Raw genomic sequence first — 15,988 nt, 5'->3', positions numbered from 1 at the left:
TGTTGGGAGGGAGTGTTAGATTTTGCGACATTTAAGGGTTTTTTTAAGGAATAGGCCACCAGGAATGGTGAAGATCCTGCACCGTAGGCAATGAGTGGTAGAGATAATATTAGGCCATAATCTGCTCGAGAGTTTTATGTCGATAAGAGGATGCCCTGGTGGTATCGGCTTGTTTTGGGCTCATAACTACTGATGAGGATTTCCAGGGTGTTGGAAAATATGGGAGTTGGATGCAGCGGATAACAATGTGATTGCGGAGGGAGGAAGGTGGCGTAGTATCAGTCTTGTTTATGTTGTCCGGTCCGGGTGCTGTATTGCGTCCACTTTTTATAGTGTCGACAATCGTTTGGGGGAGTATTTGCTGAAGAAGAGGATCGTCAGGGGGACATCTTGATAAAATAAACTAGCAACTGTTCAACCACCAGTTTAAACTCGAGATCGTAGTTGGGAAGATCAGGTGATTGAAATGTTTCTTGTAGATATCTGTCTGTTAGCTGGGTTTGTTGGACTTTTCTGTTGCCGGTCAGTATGTTGAACTGGTGCCAGTATCGACGTCCGTCTCTGTAGTCCAGAGCGGAAGTCACCCTGACCCAGTTCTCTTCTCGAGAGAAGGGTGTGGTTGAATGTTTTCTGTAACGTGTTGGGCAAAAGCTTCTCAGTTAGCTCTGGAGAAGTCTTTTTTATAGATCACCGTGGGCGGAAGAGCAGGGGGAGGGCTGAAGTTTGTGCGGACAAGCAATGGAAGATGATCGGAGGTGATTGTGGTGCCTAGGAAGCAGTTGACGTCGATGTAGCGGAAGAGGGGTTCGGTGAAAATGATATGGTCGACAATAGAAGTACCGTTGTGCGAAACAAAGGTTGGGGTGGTGTTGTTAACACGACAGATAGGAAGGGTTATTAATTAGGTGGTTGGCGAGAATAATGCCGTTGGGGTTGCAGGTAGAATCGTAGAAAGGTAGAAACACATTCTAAGTGTTGAAGGTGGGGCGGAAGTGTTAATGGAGTGGAGGGAAAGCGGTCCCTAATAAGTAAGGCCGTTCCATGTGCTCCCCTAAGGGAACTGTTTTTTTGAAATGTTTTGTAGTCTCTGAAAGAGAGGACGGCGTTGGAAGTTAGTTTGGTTTCAGTTATTGAGAGGATCTGTATTTGGTCGGAGTGCAGGAGGTTTTTTATGAGGGGGCGTTTGCGGCGTACGCCACAGGGGTTAACGGTACCGACGACGAAATCCATGATTGCGGAATTAAGAAACCACCATGTAGGGAGTGGAAAACGCTACCACGTTTCCGGAGAAGGATGCCCAAGTTCTTCAGTTAAGGAATGCTTGTGACGCTTGGTCGATTGCATGGATGACCTCCGAACGGCGGTCGGGGAAAAGATGGATGAAGGTAAGGGCTATGGTTCGTAGGAAGTCGGTTTGGCGTAGGTAATAGGCGGTTTCTGGAAGTGAGGAGGATTCGGACTGGGTGTCGGCGGGTTTGGGTTGAACTGCTTCGGCGGAAGTGCTGGGGATTTCTTTACGTTTGGTGCATTCAAAGGAATAGGTGGGGGTGGGGTCCGGAACAGTTGTTGCACTTGGGTTGGGTGTCGGATTTGCACATGTTGGGTTTGTGGTTTTCACCACAGGAGGGACAGATTTGGACGCGGGTAGTGGAGGAGAGGTGGCCGATTTTGATGCATAAGGAGCTGTACTTAAGGAGTAGGGTCTGGAATGTGGGATGGTTCGCAAGGGTAGTGCCTGCTGAACATGCAGACACCGTGTTGGAGGAGGTGTTCTAGGGTGGATTTGCTGGTTGTAATGATCCGTACAAAGGTGGTGGGGAGGTTAGTCGCTCGGGAAATGATGCGCAGAGCGCGGGTAATTCTAGGGAGATTTATGGATTGTAGGATTTCGGATTCCGTGATGTCTCGGTCGACATTACGGATGACACAGGAGAAAGATGGTGGTTTAGGGGTGTGGGTTTGGGGTTTCGGACCGGACAGTTGGGTGAAGGATACGTTGGGATCGCCGAATAGGTGTTGGAGTTTCTTGGAGAGGTCGAAAGCAACAGGCAGTTTAGTTTCAATTAGGGCTGTATGGTTGTGGTTGAATTTTAGGTTTGTAAGGGGAGGTTGAAGGTGAGGATGGAGTTGTAGAGTTGTTTTTGGGAGGTGATGGCGTTGGGAATATTGCGAATGCAATAGCAGTAGGATGTCGTTTGGTTTATCGAGTGGTGAGGCATGGCGGAACCGGAGTTGGATATGGTACGCCGTGAATGCCCTGCTATCCGCAAACGGTTACACTGGTTTGGAACGGGCGTCGCAGATAAGAGATTCTGCGACCACCCTCTGTTGGGTTGGTCCTTTGTGTTGGCGCGTGTCGTACTTAACTAATGAATGTTTGGGGTTGGTTACGGCGGTTGTGTGTAGGTGGCGATAATAGGTCCGTAACAGCAATAATATAAAATTAGTTTTTTGCGAGTTAATATGCCAGGCTAACCTAACCTAACCTTTTTTTTTTTTTTTTTAAGTGGAAATCTTTTATAGACACCAAGCGCCTTAGGCTCTATCAGCGCAAGGTAGTGTGAGATTCTCCTAAAGGCATACTCACTAAAACCACTCCTTGGCCAGGCTTACTTGCTGGGTAGGAACGCACTCGTGTGCTCACTTCTACCCAGCGGGCCATATTCACTCCCCTCTCGCCTGCCTAGCACGCTCGTTCTCCTCCTTCTGTCGAAGGAGGTCTCCGAGCGCGTCCACCACCTCCCTCCAACCTTCTCGCGTCCCCATCACTCCCTCCATCAGCGTCTCCGGCGTCAGACGTCTGCCCCCCGCCACCGCGAAGACCCTCTCTGTATCTCCCATCTCCCGCACTCAAAGAGCGTGTGTTCTGCCGTGTCCACCTCCCCGCAGTACATGCAGGCGCTGGACCGCCACTTCCCGATCCGATGCAGGTAATCCCCGAAGCATCCATGTCCGCTGAGTGCCTGCGTCACGTAGTACGTTGTGTACGTGTGTACGCAGTCAACCCAGCGGCCTACCTCGGGTATCAGCCGCCTCGTCCAGGAAGCCCTCTTCTCGCCGGCCCAGCCCTCCTGCCACCTTTTCATAGTGTCTCCCCTCTCTCCCCGGCACTACGGAACACACGCTCCCGCTCCCGAGCCAGGAGATCCAGAGGGATCATCTTCGCGATGACGCATGCAGCTGGTCCCGATATGGTGCGATACATTGAGGCCACCGCGATACAGCACGTTCTCTGCAGAGAAAGCACCATGCCGCGGTATTTTGCGATCCTCATCGCCTCGCACCACATCGGGGCCCCATACATTAAGATCGCCGTCACCACCCCCGCTAACACTCTCCGCTTCCGATGGGTCGGCCCTCTCACCCTCCCTAGCAGTCTACCCACCACCGCCATGGTACGACCGGCCTTCTTCACCGCCTCCTTTACGTGCTCGCCCATGAGGAGACCCAACACCACACCCAGATATTTGGCCTCCCGCACCGGCAAGAACACATCCTCCCCCACCCTAATCCGCAGTCTAGCGGATGGCCGGTGCCGACCCAACATGATAACCGTGGTTTTCGCCACGGCCACCTCGAGCCGGTTCCGGACCATCCACTCTCCTACTAATCGAGGCCCTTCGGCACCCTTCCCGTTCACCTCCTCCTCTGTCATCCCCTCTACCCAGAGCGCCAGATCATCCGCGAAACAGACAGGCAGCACGCCGGTCGGAAGGGGGAGATTCAAAACGCCGTCGTACATGACATTCCACAGAAGAGGACCCAAGACGGACCCCTGTGGAACGCCACCGAAGACGCTCCGCACAACTCCCTTCGTCACCTCGACCTTCCTGTCCCGCAGATAGTCCCTGACGACCCTAAGCGTGTCCGGTGCCACACCCCTGTCCCTCAGCCGGCTCATAATTATGCCCCATCTCGCCGTGTTGAAGGCGTTTTTGACGTCGAAGCAGAGGAGAATCCCCCACTTCGACGTCCGCGCCCTACCTATTTTACGCGCCCGGTCCACGATCTCCGCGATCGCGTGCATCGTGGAGACCCCCTTCCTAAAACCGTACTGCCCCCTATGGAGCCCCCCGCTCGCGTCAATATCGGCCGACAGCCTCGCGCCTACGAGTCGCTCATAGAGCTTCCCATAGACGTCAAGTAGGCATATCGGCCGATATTTTGGCACCCCAACCGGGTCGGCCCTCGGCTTCTCGGCCAGTATCAGTTTCGCCACCTTCCACTCTGCCGGGAACTCACCTCGTCTCCACAGCTCGGAGTACATCCCCAGAATTGCTGCTGGGGCCTCCTCCGCAGCTATCCTAACGAGGCGAGGCGCGATCCCATCTGGCCCCAGTGCCCTCCCGTCCTTAACTCCCCGCACCGCCTGCACCAACTCTCCCAACTCGAACTTCCTTTCTCCCGCGCTCGTGTTGTCACCACTAGCCCCTTCATCCTCACCCTCTCCCTCCCAGATGAACAAGTCCTCGAAGAGTCGTTGTCGGCTCTCCGGGGACAGGTCCACCCTGGGGTAAGGAGCCTTGAAGTTACCCATTACTATTTTGTATGCGTTCCCGTATGGGTCTCTCTCCAGGTCCCCGCACAAGTTTTCCCATCTTTTTCTCTTAGCCCTCCCGATTTCCCGTCTGTATAGTCTCATTTCGTCATCGTATTTAGTCTTACTCATCGTCAAGTCCAGTCCCCTCCCTTTGTCCCTCAAGTACGCTCGCCTCGCCGACTGCACTTGGGCTCGGAGGACGCCTAGCTCCTCGCTCCACCAGTAGGCCGAGCTAGGATTCGCCAGGCGCCTCGTTGCCTTCTGCGCCGCCGACTTGATGGCGGAGACGCACTCTTGGGGCGTCATGGGGCTCCGTCTCGTCAGTCTCTTCCCTATTGTCTCTCTGTACTTGGTCAGGTCCACTATCGTCGCCGCCGAGTTGGAGGTTTTACTCCCCCTCCCAACGATGTCCGTCACTATAAGTCTGTGGTCGCTTAATGTGACCTCCTCGGTATCGACCTTCCATCTCGTCTCGTTAGTCAGTGCGTCGGACACAAACGTCAAGTCGACGAAGGACTCCCCGTTGTGTCTGACGCACGTCGCATGTCGTCCGTCGTTGAGTAACGTCAGTCCGTTTTGGGCCGCCCAGTCGGCAACCCCTCTCGTCCGTCGCCCCCCCCCCACGTTCGCGTTTTTGGCATTAAAGGTCACCCCGCCCACTACGGCGGACACTTCGCCGCTTTCAACGCCGTCCGTGAGATCGTCCAGGTCCTGTTTACAGTCCTTCCTCCGATACGTTCGGGCTGATGTACACGCTGATGAGACACACCTCTTCCGTCTCAATCAGCGCATAACACCCGCCCTCGCAATACCGGAGGACCTGTTGCGTCGTCCCGATCCTTGCAACCGCGGCCGTGCGTCGCCCGTTCGGGTACACGTGCCGCTTCCCCACGCACTGCCGCCTGTTGGGCTCCGAGAGGCAGATAAAATCTGCCTCCGTCGCCTTCGCTCTCGCGTAGGCGACGTCCATCGCCCTTGAGCTGCAGTTCGTATTGAGCTGCAGGATCCGGACCGTCTTGTCTCGTCCTCGTCTCACGTCCTGTGTCCGTCTATCCGTAGCCATGTACTGTCACTGAGCCATTCTCGGGGTCTCTCGTAGTTCCTTCACTCGCTCGCCCCCCCGTCATCCCTCTCCACAACGCTTTCTCCCGCGGATCTCCCGGGCTCTACTCCTGCTCCGCCCCCAGCCTCGCATCCCCTCCCGTACGATGGGTGCCCGACTCCTTTTCCTTCCGCTACTCCTTCGCATAGGAAGCAGCGCGGCTTCTCCTCTTTGCACTGGAGGGCCCTGTGCCCATCTTTGCCACATCTTAGGCATCTACCTAACCTAACCTTTTTTTTATTTTTTTATAGAGGTTTGGGAAATCCTTTATGGACTACCCCCGCTTAGCGGTCTTATCGGGGGGCGTGTGGGACTCCCTTAAGGTTTACCCACTAAAACCCATTTCCTCTGCCTGGTATGACATGGTCGGGCATCACCATTATTGGCATTCTTCGCGGCCATGTCCGGCCGGCGCGGTTACATCACCGCGCCTAGATGTTATTACCGCCTTCCTCGCTCTCGTTCCCTGGTCTCCCTTTCTCGGGTACTCCCCACCTTGGTCATAAATGTCGCAATCCGATGCCACCTTCCCTCGTCTCCGGTCATCAATCCAATCACTGTCGACTCCTCTAACCTTCCCCAACTTCCAATTCCACTCCTGTCCTATCCCTAACCCAACGCGCGCACTGCAGTACCGCGTGTCCCGGAGTATCGTCCTCCCCACAATCCACACACCTGCTGTCGTTGCGCTTCTTGATTCTTCCTAAGTAACACCCATTTTCCCCGTGACCGGTCAAAAACTGTGTTATATAGTATTCCACCTCCCGGTGTCCCCTCTCGCACCACTCACGCACTTCCGGGATTAAAGTCTTCGTCCACGACTCTCTCCTTGACGCATCGGCCTGCCACTCGCGTACACCTTCTCACTTGTCCCCTCTTTCGCCTCCCGCCTCCACCGCGACCTCCGCCGGACAGATCCCAGCAACCACCATGACGTCGTCGGCCTGCACCGTGCCTATAGGCGCCTGATCACCCGGTTAATACTGGCCATCGCATTACCCTACTTCGTTGCCGCCTGTCATACCTCGGCCGCATACAGCAATCCCGACATGACCGCCGACGCCATAACCCTGCGTTTGCTTGCCCGTGCCCCTCCTGTGTTGGGCAGCACTCCACTTAGGGCCCTGCAGGTCTTCATGGCCTTCGCACTCGTCTCCTGTGCGTGGGGGATGAAAGACAGGTTCTTGTCTATCCATACCCCCAGCACCTTAATACTGCCTTCCGACCGTATCGTCTGCCCCAAAGCTTCCAGATTAACAGTGGCAATCCTACGTTTCCCGGTCATGAGTGCCAGTTTGGTTTTCTCGGGGACCAACTCCAGCCCTCTCCTGGCCATCCACCTGCCGATCGACTCAATCGTCCGCACCATCTTCCCCTTCGCCCTCTCGAGTTCCCTGTCCCGCACTATCAGGGTAATGTCATCGGCGAACGCCACTATCTCCACGCCATTCTCCCTCACTAGTCTCAAGACCCCATCGTACATTACGTTCCATAACAGGGGTCCCAGCACAGACCCCTGAGGAACTCCCGCACTGTTAATGAACTCGTGGTTCGCTCCCGACGGCTTCCTCGCTGTAACCCCCCTGTCGACCACATAGTCCCTGACGAGCCTCACCAACTTCCAGGGCACTCCCATCTCGCTCAGACCGTCCACTATGGCCTGTCGCGACGCCGAGTTGAAGGCATTTTTGACATCTAGAGATGCCACCAGACACACCTCCCTTACCCTCCAACTTCCTCGGTTCGCACTTTCGACCTGGCTCACGATCTCCTTCAGTGCCCCGATCGTCGACCTACCTCTTCGGAACCCGTGCTGCTCCTGCCGCAGTTTTGGCTCCACGAATTCTTCCAGCCTGCTCTTCAGGACCTTCTCCGCCACCTTCCCGGCAAAGTCAGTGAGGCAGATGGGTCTTTGCCCCGTCCCACTTTTGGGTATCAAAACCAGCCTGCTCTCCTTCCACCTGGTAGGGTAACTCCCGGTCTCTATGGCGTCGTTTAGGACGGATACCCAGGCCTCTGGCAAGATAGAAGCCGCCTCCCTGACCACCCGAGCTGGAACTTCGTCTGGACCTGGCGCCTTGTCGCTCGGTAGTGTTCTGGCTGCCTCGACCACTTCAGCCTCCACCACAGCTCGAACGTCGTCTCCCGGGTCGCCCTCCTCGATCGGGTCGATTTCCGGATGGGCCGGAAACAATCCGTTAACCGTATTTATGAAAGCATCGCGTCTGTCCATCCGATCTGCCTGATCTTACTTCTTATCTTGCCCGTTACGATCTTGTACCCCTTTCCCCATATATCCCTGTCTAGCTCCTCGCATAGCTGCTTCCAACAAACACGCTTCCTATCCTTAATCAGCTTTCTGAGCCGGCTCCTCTCTGTCCTCCAGATCTGCCATTCTTGGTCGGCACCACGTCCCCCTCTTATCGCCCTCTGGTGAGCCCTCCTCGCCACGTTGCACTCCCTCCTTTGGCTCGCAATTTCCTCGTTCCACCAGAACACCGCGGGCTTCCCACCGAGACGTCGCCTGGGCATCACCTCCGAGCATAGATCCTGCAGCAGCCGGTCAATCTTATCCGCGTCCCACTGCGACTCCTCCCCTGATTTGGCCTGTAGAAGCTTCTCCTCCACCAGTCCCCGATTGATCTTCCTGGCGTTCCACCCGACGTTCCCGGCCGGATTCCCACAGTCGAAGCTCCTCAACGGATCTCGCCAGCACCACTCCACATAATTGTGATCACTCAAGGAATCTATATTGTTTAGCACCTTCCACCCCCCCCCACTCTATGGCTCACTTCTTCAGCCACCATGGTAACGTCAATAATCGTCCCCCTTCCTCTACCCTGGAACGTGGGTACGTTCCCTTCGTTGGCGACCGTCATACCAAGGGCCGCCGCCCACTCTTCAACCCTCTCTCCCCTTGCATTTGTAAGAGGTGCGCCCCACCAAGGAGATGCCGCGTTAACGTCCCCGGCCACAATAGTTTTGTTGCAACCGTTAGCCCTCACCGCCTCAGCTATCCCGTCCAGCCTCCCCTCTAACTGTACAACAGTGTCGTTAGGGGGTAGGTATACACTATAAATAAAAACTTCGTCTATCAAAACCCAAACAAAACCGGCACCTTGTCCAACTCTATTAACACAAACGTTGTCCCCCGCCACCATGATGCCGACCGACCCGGTTAGGTCTTTAAAGATCTGTAGTCCACGTGTATCCGGACCCACTTCCGACATCACAATAACGTCCGAACCCCTCTCGCTGGCCACACGCACTGCCATATCGGGCGCCACCCGACTGTTGTTGAGATTGACCTGTAGTACCTTAATCACCTTGGCGTTGAGAACCCTCCGATAGCCATCCCGCGTTCCGGTCCTGATCGCTGCCCTGACCTTCGCCGCCGGCTCCCTGTCTAATGTTCGCCCCGTCCACTTGCGATCGCAGTTGGACGACTGCTGGCGTTTCCCTTCCACCTCGGGCATCGCGTCTGCACGCCCTGGTGAAGGCCCTGTGTCCGGCCCCGCTTCCCGGTTCCAGCTGTTCACACACAAAGCACTTATCACCCTTGACGCACTCCCTCACTTGGTGCCCCACTTCACCACACTTGAAGCACCACCTGCTCCTGTCCTCGCCTTTGCACGCCACGGCAAGATGACCCACTTCCCAGCACCGATTACACCTCGTTTGTTCCTGCCTCATTCTAGTCCTACAGGAGGTCAGTCCCACCCGGAGGTACGCGTTCTCGGCCAGCTGGTTCGCCGAGCCCCTGTCCAAAATCACGTAGGCGATCTGTTGCCCCCTCTCGACCTTTATTAGTGACTTGACCCTGCACCTGGCCTCGGGAACCACCTCCCTTACAGCGGCAAGCACTTCATCGGGCGTCGTTACCGCGTCCAGGTCACGCACTTCAATCGTCGCATTATCTTCTAGAAGAGTCACCTCCCTTTCCGAGATGACCGCTTTGATTTTCCCAAGGATCGGCGCCGCCTTGCCGACTCCCTTTTCCACCCGGAGTAAAAGGTCCCCGGCCGCTGTCCTCGTGATCGCCTCGATTCTGGTCTTGGCCCCGCTCATATCTGTCATCCTTATCTTCCGGAGTATCTCCTCTAGATGGTTCTCGTTCTTGAGCCTCACGAGAACAGCCTCCGGACGAGACCTCTGTCGGGGACAACCTAACCTAACCTATCAACCCTTTCCTCTCTCTAAGACATTAGTAGTTCGGCCGGGTATCGCCAATTGGCATTCTTCACCGCCGAGGGCTGTCCGGTGGCAGGTGTTCGCCATCTGGATGTTAGCCCAGTGATTTACTGTTGGCCTCTCAAGCTACTGCCCTCTCTCTCTCTCTTCCCTCTCGTTCTCTCTTGCTTATAATTCCATTTATGTAGCTCTTCACCCGATTCCACTTCTCCTCAGACTCGGTCATCTCCTCTATGACGCTTTCTGTGCTGATCTGCTTCCCCAGCCACGTCTCCAGCTCTATTCTTTGCCTTGCCCACCTATGGCACTCGAATATGGCATGACCAGCAGTGTCTACTTCGTCACAGTCCACGCACACGTCACTCCCGCGCTTTCGAAATCGATATAAATACGTTCCGTTTTCACCGTGCCCGGTTAGGAACAGGGTGAGGAAATAGTCCACCTCTCCGTGTTTCCTCCGCAACCACTTACCCAAACTACGTATTAACTCGCGAGTCCAAGATTCTCTGTTGTCCCACCTGCACTGCCATTCCTGGATGGTTCTCTGTTTACTCCACTTTTCTGCCCTCGCCTTGATTTGAATCCGGGCTGGGGGGAACCCGGCCACAACCATAACATCTTCCAGTGCCACGGTGCGGTACGCACTGCAAATCCTGACGGCCAGCAGCCGCGTCACCTGCTCAGCCCTAGCCATGGCCGCTCCCCACTTCGTAGCCGATCCCCATACTTCTGCTCCGTATAGCAGTACCGACGTTGCGGCCGTCGCCAGCACCCTTCTCTTCGACGCCCTCGCACCGCCAACATTGGGCATAATTCTGGCCAGCGCCCCATACACACGAAGCGCCTTATCGCTGGCTGCCTTGGCGTGCTCGATGAACGTAAGGCTTCTGTCCAGGGTAACCCCCAACACCTTGATGCCGCGTTCCGCCTTTACGCGCTGACCCAGCAGCTCCACCGTGTGGTCCCCTATTCTTCTACGTCCGGTCATCAAGGCCACCTTTGTTTTCGCCAGAACGAGAGTGAGGCCCCGTGTTGCCATCCACCCATTTACACGCTCCACCGCAGCAGATAGTTTTTCCCCGGCTCGGTCGAGGCACCTGTCGCGCACCACTACCGTGAGGTCCATCCGCGAAGCCGATTATTTTTACTCCGTCCTCCTGCGGCACCCTTAACACCCCGTCGTACATGACTATCCACAGCAGGGGCCCCAGAACGGACCCCTGCGGCACTCCCGCACTTGAGTAGAAATCATACACTTCCCCGGAAGGTTTCTTAGCCCGTACTATCCTGCCTGTTAGATAGCCACACACCAATTCCACCGCGTAGTCCTCCGCTCCGAGATCGCGCAACGCCCTTACAATTGCTTCCCTGGACGCCGAGTTAAAAGCGTTCTTGACGTCCAGAGAGGCCACCAAACACACTTCACGCGTACGCCACGTACCACTATTTGCTGCGCGCACTTCGGCCACTATCTGATTTAGTGCGTCCACCGTCGACCGCCCCTTCCTGAAGCCATACTGGTTCGGTGATAGCCTCTCCTCGACCTGTTGCAGCAGCCTCTCCTTTAAGATCTTCTCGAGGATCTTGCCGGCGAAGTCAATGAGGCAGATCGGCCTGAGTGCTCCAGAAGCCTTTGGGATGGTTACCAGTTGGCTGCGCTTCCATTCCTCGGGGTAGATCCCGGTCTCCATGGCGGTCGTGACAATCTGGGCCCAGATTTGCGGCTTCGCGGTTGCCACCGCCTTGACCACTTCCGCGGGAATCCGATCCGGACCTGGAGCTTTGTTGGCTGGAAGCCCTGCAGCCGCTGCCAGCACCTCCTCGCACGTCACCGGGGGGACGTTTCGCGCCGCTCTTGCCGGCCTCGGTGCCAGGTCCTGGTGTTCCGGGAAAAGTTCCCTGACAGCCTCGGCGTATTCCACGTCCGCCATGATGAGCGGAGTCCTCCTTCCAAGCTTCTTGGCCACTATCTTATAGCCTTTCCCCCAGACGTCCCGGTCCAACTCGTCGCATAAAGCTTTCCAAGCTGAGTCTTTGCTCTTCATAATGAGACTTCTGAGCTTCTTCCTCTCCTCCCTCACGCCTCTTATGTTGGAGTCGCCTCCTCATCCTCACGCAGATGCGTCTCTGGCTGACGATTTCCTGGTTCCACCAGTAGACGGCGGATCTCTTACACGGTCTTCGTCTCGGCATGGTTCGATCGCAGACTTCACGAAGGTACCTGGTAAGGCTCGGAACTTGCCAAGCTCCACTCATCGGCCTCCTCATCATCGCCGTCAGCTCCACACGGTTGAGCTTCCTGCTGTTCCAGCCGGCTGCTCCTGTTGCCGCAGGCACCGATCGAGGTCTCGACGCGTCTATTTCCCAGAGGATGTAGTGATGGTCACTCAGGGTTTCCTCCTCTAGCACCTCCCACTTTGCCACTAAGTCTTTCAACCTTTCTGCCACCATCGTGACATCGATGATGGTACCGCTACCCCTACCGTGGAAAGTTGGCGCATTTCCCTGGTTGACACACCAGTCCCAGCGCCTCGGCCCACTCTTCCACTACACGCCCTCGTCTGTTGGTGGTGACCGAACCCCAGATTACGGACGCCGCATTTAAATCGCCGGCCACTATGGCCCGCCCTACACCGTTCACACTTATGGCACTCTGGATGTCGTCAAGTCTGGTTTCTAAATCTATTATCGGTTCGTTTGGGAGAAGATAGATACTATAAACGTCCATTCCGCCCACAGTCACCCAAACAAAGCCCTGTCCTTGTCCAACCCTTTCCACGCACACACTGTCTGACACAACACCTATCGCCATTGTTCCCGAGTAGTCCTTTACAAATAAACTTAACGCACTCACTTGCCCCCTCCCCACTTCCGAAAGCACAAGTAGGTCTAGGCCTCTCTCCCTAGCCGTGTGGATGGCTAGATCGAGTGCTTCTCTGCGATTATGCAAATTCACTTGCAGCACACTAGTCATTTTTAGTTGTAGCGGCATCCCTGGCTTCGTTTGCGTCCTTGTCATCTCCTACGACACCGTCCCAGTAGCTGTCGTTTCTGGCCTGCGCCGCCTCTTCCTCATCCTGTCTAGCTTTAGCTTTCTCCATTTCTTTTCTCTTAGCCTCGTATTCACAGCGTTTGGTGAAGGCCATATGTCCTTTGCCCATTCCTATAGCGAGCCCTTCACAGCGTGTGCACGTCGCCTCGTCAGGGCACACGTTGGCTTGGTGTCCCGGCTTTCCGCAGTTGTAACACAAGGCGCTCCTATCTACCCCTGTACATCTAGCCGCGGTATGTCCAATCTCCCAACATCTCACGCATCTGACTAACTCCGCGCTCAGTCGCACTCGACAGGACGTCAAACCTACCCGCAGGTAGCCTCTTGTAGCGATGTTGTCTGCCGCTTCCCTGTTCACATGCACATACGCCACTTGCTGGCCTCTGTCCACTGGGACCATGTTTTTAATTCTACACCGTGCACCCTCTTCAGCGCCCGCTATTGCTTCCAACACCTCTTCTTTCGTGGTGATAGCATCCAGGTCTCTGACGCATAAGGTACTGTATTCCTCAAGCATTGTGACCTCTCGGTCGCTAATGGCCGCGCGTATTTTGCATAGCACCGGGTTCGCCTTCCCAGCTCCCTTTTCTACCCTCAAGAGTATGTCCCCGGTCCTTTTTTTTTGAATCCCCTCTATTTTGGTTTCCACGCCTGTCATGTCCATTTTACGTATTCTTTTAAGTACGTCTTCGAGGTGATTTTCGGCCTTCAGCCGTACCAATACCGCCTCTGCTCTTGGTGCCCTGCGCTTGTTTCCTGTGGCCGTTCCCTCACTTTCACTTGTCGCCTGGCTCTTGCCCTTGGTTTTGCCCTTTTTTTCACGACCCTCTTCCATTCACCTTCCGATTCAGTGTCTGTGGTCCTTTTGTCAACAAGTCTAGACTTCTGTGCCCTAGTTTTGTTCACCTTGTCTGCTTGTATCACTGCCGCTTCTTCTCCTTCGGTCGTAGGTGGTTCATCGATTTCCACCCTCTTGGGTTGGCGCTTTCCAGATGGGCCCGGTCCGCTAATCCTCGAGGGTCCAGGTTTTGCGGTCACCGTTGCGTACGTGCGTTGGGGACTCGTTTGCGATTCAGCCGTCTTGGACTCTTTCATCCTCTGCTGCATGTTGTTCACTGCCGACATTTGTTCCAGCCATACCACCGGCTCCCTGCCTTGAGCTTGGACGGCCACTTTCAGGCTGCTAACATATCGATTCCATTTATTTTCCGTTAACTTGCGGTGGTTTTCCAATGACGCAAAAGTTGTGCTGATTCGTTGGCGCATAAATTTTAACGTGTTATTAGTGTTTTTTGCGTTTTTGATAAATCTCAGGGTCTCATCAATTGCCAACTGCACCTCGGCCGCCATAATCTGTCCCTCAGTTTGCAGCTTTCTTATGTCCCCTAGCTCGCCCATCGAGGACTTAGGGGAAACAATCACAGTCTTCTGTGAGGAAACGATGCGCTTCTTCCTCTTCGGTTGGCTCGTTCGTAGCTTTTCCTCTGCTTCCGATGTATCGCCGGTCTCGGAATCGCTGACACTCTCCTCCCTCTTCCGGCTACCAGATTTCCTTGTTACACTCACTCCCGGTGTCTCCGGTACCTCCTCGTCCGTACCCATCTCCGTGGTGTCCAGCTTCGTTTCAGGCACCAGTGGCCCCTTTAAAGGCCCCTTCTGTACGGCGGGCGGGGTCCGTATCATTTTGGGCCCGTCATCAACGATGAAAACGCAGGAATCTCTGCCTGTCTCCATTCGCGCGCACTCGGCACCAGCCGCGAACGCACTATTGTTCACTATTTACACTTATAGCCTAATTACTACTATTTACACTTAAAACTAAACTAACCCCGCGTCCTCGCGCACTAAAACTAATTTAGGGGTGGTTTGCCCCCACCCACCCCTGTTGAAATGAGCACCCGACTCCTCTGAGTCCGTTAAACTTAGTCCCGTCTTTATAAAACCTCTCTCGGCTTCGCTACCGCCCTATCAGTTTTAATATGTTAACTTTGATAGCGCTCCCGCTACCGTACGCGCCCTCCGATAAACTTCGGACACTACTCTACGTGTATCGTTTAAAGCCCTCTATCGTTGGCCACAAGTCCCGATACTGTCAGACCAGCCCTTCCGCCACCCAAAACGCGCGGGGGTTCAAAACACGTGGCGCAGGGGTTGATCCCACCCCCTCGAATGAGGTCTCTATCGCTTCGCCTTTACAGCCCGCGTTCAACCCAGCCGTTCCCGACCGGCTAAACACTTCCCGTTCAGCTACTGTAGGCCTATCAGTCGCTATCACGTGAAATTTGATAGGGCTGTAGCACCCCTGGGCGTGAACCGATACGGACGACCCGGTGCGGGTTGGGTTCCTTATCTAAGGACCTACCTTTTGGTACCTGGCAGGACCCTATCGGACGACTCCTTCCACACTTTTTGTCTCCACGCGGTCTTGTTTACGTCCACAAAACACACGAAGAACTTTAAAAATCAATTGCTACCGAACCGCTGAACCGATTTTCACGCGGTTTGGACCACAAAACGCAGTTTTAAAGCGCGCTTCCGCTGATACCACTCACGAAATTTTCTCACAAAAACTCGACGCTACTCGATTATGAGGCCGGAGAGCTCCCAAAACACGTCAGTTCTCTACGAAACTTCGCCTGCGACTAACCTTTTTTTTTTTTTTTGTAACGGAGTGGAAATCCATTATGGACACCACGCGCCTTGTTGTCTATCAGCGCACGGTAGTGTGGGACTCTCACCCACTAAAACCACTCCTGAGCCTAGTTTTAACACTGACAGGAACTGTTTTTCACTTTCTTCTGTCAGTGATGGCTTTGTTCGACTATTAATTCGCTTGTCTTTCTGTTTCCTCTTTGACTTTCAGTATGTCGGTGACATATCTTTTAAGAGCTGCCCATGCTTCTTCATTTTTGGTCGCTTTCCTGATAACGTTTTCTGGCGTTACATCTCCAAGTTTTCCTGTCATCTCCTCCCTCTGGTCTTTCCACTTCGTGCATTGGAAAAAGGTGTGTTCCGGTCCATCTATTTCTTCGCAGAATAGGCATCTATCGCTCGTTTTCTTCTTTATTCTGTGAAGGTACAGCATAAAGCAACCGTGTCCACT

The sequence above is a fragment of the Photinus pyralis genome, unplaced genomic scaffold (genome assembly GCF_008802855.1).
Source record: "Photinus pyralis isolate 1611_PpyrPB1 unplaced genomic scaffold, Ppyr1.3 Ppyr1.4_LG1, whole genome shotgun sequence".
Lineage (NCBI taxonomy): Eukaryota > Metazoa > Arthropoda > Insecta > Coleoptera > Lampyridae > Photinus > Photinus pyralis.
The sequence above is the reverse complement of the archived record's forward strand: the minus strand, read 5'-3'. Positions refer to the sequence as shown.